The sequence below is a fragment of the Phasianus colchicus genome, chromosome 7, assembly GCF_987193195.1.
Source record: "Phasianus colchicus chromosome 7, bPhaCol1.hap1.1, whole genome shotgun sequence".
Taxonomy (NCBI): domain Eukaryota; kingdom Metazoa; phylum Chordata; class Aves; order Galliformes; family Phasianidae; genus Phasianus; species Phasianus colchicus.
In genome coordinates, this window is record NC_143442.1 from 709,862 (window position 1) to 716,909 (window position 7,048).

The 7,048-nt window shown below is 50.4% G+C and overlaps 1 long non-coding RNA gene across 1 annotated transcript; it reads right to left on the reverse strand.

Annotated features, from left to right (window-relative positions):
* Positions 1-2,129: 2,129 nt before the first annotated feature.
* LOC149917160 (uncharacterized) lies at positions 2,130-3,883 on the reverse strand. Its single transcript, XR_016467961.1, has 3 exons — positions 3,856-3,883; positions 3,600-3,785; positions 2,130-3,300 (listed from the first exon to the last, which is right to left on the reverse strand). It is a non-coding gene; the product is annotated as an uncharacterized LOC149917160 (long non-coding RNA).
* Positions 3,884-7,048: the final 3,165 nt, after the last annotated feature.

Sequence of the window (7,048 nt, forward strand, 5' to 3'; positions counted from 1 at the left end):
TGAATAAATTTAAAGGCACAGCTGAAATTAAAATGTCAAATCTCCATTTGAAATGTAATCTACTGTCATATGGATGCTATCGAATCTGTTAATAATTAGAACCTGGCACCTCAGTTTAAGTGCAGCCACTAATTCAAAGTCGTGGTATTTAACTTACTTCCCAGCAATGCCGGAAACAAAGGCACTGAATTGTTGACACCGGATCTTTTGTATGCATTTAAGAGATTTGTTTACCTTTTCCTTAATTAAAGCAAATGAGATTTAGGCACCTAGCTGCCTCCTGTGCCTTTGGAAATGTTTTCCTTCAAACAGAGTTATCTCCATCATAGAGGCTGCCGAGACTGTGCTGGATTTTGAACTGGAAAGGAATGGAAGCAGTTGGGAGCCCTTCCCTTCTTCCCCCCCCCCCAGCTCCTGCCCTCAGGAGGGGCTGCTCTGGGCACAGCTCAGCTCGTGGCACTGCCTCGGTTCTTCCAGGAGAACAAGAGGAGCTTTTTGGGAAGCAGGCCCACCAGCAAGGCACCCAGCAATGGGCAGCACAGATGTGAGAGATTTGTGAGCAGCTTCAACCACACAGGTGGGAGGCACACAGCAAAACGAACCCCCATTATTCTGCAAAAGCCCATCCAAATCATCAAGTGTACAGTTTGCAGTAAATCGCAGCCCTGCTCAGAGCTGGGACCAGTGATTATACAATCTCTGTGCTTTTTAAAGGAGCCGGTGCAAGTTGGGCAATTCCAAGTAAAGCCATAAGACGTACAATCCTGATCCCAGGGATACAGCTCTCTGTGGTGAGCTGGGAAGGCAGGGCTCCTCGCAGGCACAGCAATGGGCATGAGCTGCAGGGACCAGCATGAAGCACTGAATTTCTCGCAGCGCATCAGAAGGAACGTGGGAGGGGAGAGTGGGAGTGTGTGCACTGAGTCACCGAACAGAGTTTCATGTGTTTGGGTATTTTTTTAATTATCCACGCTGGCAACTTCCAGGAAATCTCCCACCTTCGTACGAGTCGCAGTGCTGTCGGTAGCAGAGCAGTGCTGGCGTCAATGGGAGGTGAGGCTCTCAGCAGAGCACTGTTACAGTGGGGACGTGGCAGCCCACCCCTTATGGCTCTGTGAGCTGATGCACTATGCTGGCATGGCTGGGAATCATCATAGAATCACAGAATGGCCTGGATTGCAAAGGCCCACAGTGCTCATCCAGTCCCAACCCCCTGCTGTGTGCAGGTCGCCAGCCAGCAGCCCAGGCTGCCCAGAGCCACATCCAGCCTGGCCTTGAATGCCTGCAGGGATGGGGCATCCACAGCCTCCTTGGGCAACCTGTTCCAGTGCCTCACCACCCTCTAGGGAAAAGTGAAGAGTTACCCTCACTGCTCTGTGCTTCTGCTTTCCCTAAAACTTACTGTGAGAACTGTGAAACCATGGCACAAATGTCTAATTTACTAGTCACAGACATTTTTCTATAAAGGCTGCTGCATTTAATGACAATCTGCATTCACAGGTGGTTGTATGCTGCAATCACACATAGGACATGAAATGAAGACTCTGGTTTCCACACAGTAGAAGCACGGATGTTGGCACTGTTCTGTGCCTGGGTGAAAGCACTGCACATTTTTGTCATCCCAGCTACAGGTGGGAAATCCCTGGTGAGGTCCTCAATTACAGTGTGATGGAGTTAACAAGGGGCCCTTTCAGCACAGCTGCCTCTGAGGTGGCAGAAGCATGCAGAATCACAGAACCATCAAGGTTGGAAAAGTCTTTAAGGATCCCCAAGCCCAACTCCATACCCGCATCCCTCAGTGCCACATTCCCATGGCTCTGGGAAACCCCTAGGGACGGTGACCCCCCTCCTAGAGGTTGGATGGTTGGACTGTACGATCTTAGTTATCTTTTCCAACCTTAATGATTCCACGGTTCTATGAAATATCAGAGCTACGTTGCCTCTCAGTGAGGGCACACTAAGGCACATGTGATTCATTTCAGAAATAGGAATGAGGATCCTAGCAGGACCTTGGAGGCTGGGTAGAGGCTGGGCTGCTGGCACAGAGAGGAGCATGGATGGTGGGGAATGCAAACTCACCTTGGGCGGGCATTTGGGAGGCCTGCAGCACAGCCTGGCTGGGAGAGGTGCACCAACATCTGAAACTGCAGGTATTAAATCAGTATCATCATATAGCCTTTAAAGAAGTGCTTGGTTTGTGGATGGGCTTGGAGTGATCTGACCCAAATGTTTGATGCTGTGCTATGTTTATAGCCTGTTTCAAAGGTCCCACCTGGTCAGACAGAGCAGAAGAGCTGGTTGTGCCCCAGGTGTGCGCAGCAGCTCCTGCCCTTTGTTCCTGCTTTCTTGGGTTGAGCTCCTTTTGAGACACGCATGCTCAAGTGACCACAAGGCTGGAGCCACTGCCAGCAGTGTGCCAGGGCACAGCAGCACCACGCACTGCCATCCCAGCAGCCTGCAGGAAGGACTCCAGGCCAGGAACACCGGCACAGTGCTGGCCTGGGCTTCAGCACGCATGGTGAGGAGATGCACTGTTATGAGTCATTTGGAAACGTCATAAAAATAGGTGCTGCTTCTGTGTAAAGCAAATCGCAGGTACTAATTAGCACAGGTGCTTGTTGCAGCGAGGCAATGGGAACAGAACCTGCAGTACAGCCCCACAGACATGGGCCATGTAGCCAGGAAGCCCGGTGCAGCCAGAGGGTCCTGAGGTACAGACAGCTGCTCTTTGAGGTACACACGCAGCTGAGCAGGCACTCATTTTTATTTCTATTCCAAAGGCATTAATTTAATTTTAGAAACAGCACTATAACTATTTTCCTGCCTCAAGGACCATTTGTTTTAAAATCATTAACGATTTTTATATGACACTGCACTGACATTTGGTGTGAATCAATTAAGGGAATCAGTATCAAATCTCACCCCTTTTCCATAGACCCCCAGCACATACATGTGCACACAGGGTGTTCTGCAGGGCCCTTCTGTGTGAGTGCCTGTGCAGCAGCACAGCACGAGGGCAGATCCATGGCACCAGGCAGCACACAGCTCTGCCCCGGCTGTCCTCTGCTCCTTGGTGGGAGAGCATCTTCGCTTCTTCCCAGAGAGTGCAGTGCCAGCACAGAGCTTTGTATGATGGCAGCCAGGCACCGGAGCCCTGCCTCAGGTCACCGACTGCAGTCCATGTACTCTGCTGCCATGGAAAAACCTGCTAGTGGGAAGGAGCAGCAAGAAGAGCTGTCCCTCAATCAGATACCCTGGTGATTACAGGGTTGGCCTAATCCTCTTCATTGGGAGCCAGTCCTGCAGTGATCAGAAGTGCAAATATAATCAGAAGTTCAGTAGGACAAGAGGTGATGGCCTCACGTTGCACTAGGGGAGGGTCAGGGTGGATATGGGGAACAATTCCTTTTCCACAGAGCAGTCAGGCAGTGGCACAGCTCTCCAAGGAGTGGGGGGGGGGTCACCATCCCTGGGGGTGTCCCAGAGCTGTGGGGAGGTGGGCAGTGGGCATGGGGATCCCAGAGGCCTTTCTCCAACCTTTATAGTTCTGTGACTTTATGATTCTATGATTTAAACTTGATTTGTTTGCTCTTACTCACTTTTCTCTAGCTGGCAGCAGAGAACTGGCCTGGCTCCCTGCCTGCAGGAGGCATGCTGTGCTGAGCAGTGTCGAGGTGGTGGTGGCTCTCTTCAGGGGCTCTAAGCAGCCAGCTTTGCTCCCTGCAATATCCTGGTATAGTGTAATGAAGAGCACAGCAAGGACAACAGAGCAGCAAGGTCCCAGGCTGCAGCAAGGGATGATTTTCTTAAATGTAATGGCTGTAGGTATAGAAATATAGGAAAAAAGCTGCTTACCTTCATAAGACCCCAGGCATACAGAAATCTTCAACAAGATACCTTCACTTCCACTGCTAACCTTTAAATGAGAGCTGGGAAGGGGTGGATCCTAGCTCCAGTCCTTCCTGACACACACGTACATTGCATGCACCTGAGCTCCCCTAGGTTGGCCCTGCCTTCCCACCAGGTGCTCAATCACTGCTTCAATCCATGACCTGGCATTTCTGCTACACCCTGGTTACTCAACATCTGCTGCTGGGAGGTTGGGGTGCAGCTCCCAGATGCAGGCTGGGTGGGAGCCAAGGGCTCTCTGACTGCTCTGCCAGGCTTTTGGTGGGTGCCACAGTGTTTTGTCAAAGCAATCTCCTACAGACTAGGGCTAGATCAAGTGGATTAGTTTAAATAGAGCGTTTATCCTTTCTAAATGTCAGGAAAAGGCGGTTTTGGCTTTCCCAGGTGTAGGAGCTGTCTGGGCTGTGTTGGTAGGGTCCCACACCCACTGCTCTCACCAGCACCCCGGGGTGGGTTGGGCAGCCCCAGGCTCCCTGCCCTACTCACCGGGCACTGTGAGCAGCTGTACACACAGATACCATCAGCTGAGCACAAACCAACATGCAGCAGGCAGGTGTGCTGCCAAACTTCACTGCCCAAAGCTTTAAAGCATTAGGAGCTTCAAACATTGGATGATACATACGGAAGTATTTGGTGCAAAATATTTGGTGCAGGAGGTTCCTGCAACGCGTGGCATGTGGCAATGCTGGTAGGAAAAGGTGTGCTCCGTTCCACCTGGGGAAAACAGCACAGTGCAAGGGGAGGAAAACACCCAGCAGGACAGGAAGGGTAGCACTAAAAAGACAGCTCTGTAGGTGAGTTCTGGAGAGCAGGGTGCAGGGGCAGGGCATGGCGTGCAGGTATGGGGTGGGTGCAGGTACAGGTGTGTGGGTGCAGGATGGGGCTGTGGATACCCCTGCACAGAGCTGCCACCCCACAGGTACCATGGCAGCGGCTCCTGTGGTGTCAGTGAGCCAGCTGTGTGCCCAGCTGTGTGCCCAGCTGTGTCACCTGGCTGTGTGACCTGGCTATGTGACCCGGTGAGGGCCGTCAGCTCCTCCGCCACCACCTGATACTTGTACAGCAAAGTACTGTTAATAACAATATAAATGCTTGGGTTGTCAGTCACTGCTCTTTCTTTGTAAATGTTACTCGTTTCATAAATAAATCAAAACCTGCAGACCCCAGGTTTTCAGAAACTTGAATGCTTTTGTTAAAATTGTATGAAGCAAATTCACAAACACATGATTTATATTATCTCGGCACGGCACGGGAGATGATAGAATATACTATTTAAATTAACTTCTCTCCCAACAAATGAAATCAATTCTGTTCTTCGGTTACTTTTCATCTGCCTTTTGTCTTGTTGCCGAATCTTTTCTATTTCTTTCACTCATTCATCTATTGTGCCCTTTCCTTGATCTGATAGCATTAAACATATAATTAAGTCATAAAGGAGGGAACTGATGAGTATAGCAGATGGTAATTGCTTCCTACATTTGAATGAAATGATATGCATTGCTACAATTTACAGCTCTCGCCTCATATTTTATTCAGGAACCTTTTATCTCTTTTCCTGCAGAATTATTCTGCAATAAATTTAGACATCTTATCAATAGCTTGTATGATAGCAGCAGAAATGGGGAAAAACCGAACTTTGTGCATCTTAATGCTTAAAATAATTTTTCACAATAATTGAATTATCTACCGGTAAATATCATATATGGAACCCGGCCGACTTTGCTGGGTTTCTTCTCAAAGCTAACTCTGTGATCACAGCACTTCTCTAATGATCACTCATGGAACCTGGAGATGCTGGGAGTCGGCAGTGCCCCTGTCTCCTGTGGGGCCATCCAGCAGTGCTGCTGGGCTCTGATGGTCCCAGGTGGGAAGGAAGGGGTGAGCTGAGCAGAGCAGAGCTGAGAGGAGCATGCAGGAGCAGAGCAGAGCATGCAGGAGCAGCTGCCCCGCTTGCAGTTTGAGTCCCATGCAGAATTCTCCTTGATTAGTTTGAGAGAGAAAGCCTGAAGGCATTTTCCCTGCAAAGCCTGAGTCCGGGGCTGCTGACAGCCCTGAGGGATGTGGTGCTGGGAGGGAAGGGGGTTGTCAGCAGCATGGGAAGCAGCAGTCACCTGGATAAAAGTACAGGGGAAGTAGAAGGGATGTTTGGGGGAGAAGGTCCATGTTTTTTAGCAGTTTTTAAAAAGGAGACAATGTGGCCATGAAAGAACAAGCGCAGGAACACAAGCAAATCCCTTCCTTTTACCTGGGAGAAAATGAGGCACGTGGAAAGTTAACTTTTGCTTTAAGTCTCCGCCCAGGGCATGGGCTCTTAGAATTGTGCAGACCAAGCACCTTCTGTGGCAGCTGGCACTCCTGCCCAGCCTGCAGATACCTCCCAGTATGAAAGAATGGAACCCAGTAAAGCAATGAATGGAGGCGAGGATGCTACCACCAAGCTCTGTGCTCCTTGTGCTTTAGCAGCCGTTGGCAGCTCCCACAAACACAGCCAGCTTCCATCTGCAGTGAAGGCTCTGCACCTCTGCCATGGATGGGTGAGCAGCAGGGCTGGGATGGGCTGATGCTGGGACAGCACTGGGATGGGCTGGGCTGTACTGGGATGGCACCAGGCAGCAGGGATTGTCCCTCCCTCGGTCAGCCAGGTGCCGTGGCCAAAGCAGAAATCATACAGCTATCTACATGACAGTCTGGCTGTGAGATAGCACAGGTGGAACAGCCCCCCATGGGGGCAACCAAGGATGGCCAAGGCACGCTCCCAGCCAGCAGCGGGAAGGGATCGCTCCCTCCGGAGGGACATTCCTGGCAGAAATGGATGCTGCCATATATGACCGTGTTCTTTTTTTTTTTTCGTGGAAGATTGTTGTAATAGCATGAAATGCAACAATATTGGCAAGAAACTGGTCTCTATGTCATTTCCCCGGTCATCTCTTTTATTAGGTTAAAAGTGTGATTGATAAAAGTAACTTCATTGAGAGCACATCCCAGCGGAAGCTCAGCAGAGGTCACTGCCTCCATTAGCCCAGCTCGTGCACTTGCAAGAGACAGGGCTTTGGGCACACAGCTGCTGCTGAGCACTGAAACAGCACCAAACTTTGGGTTAAATACTGCCCCAAAACGTGCCCAGAGCTGAGGTTGGCAC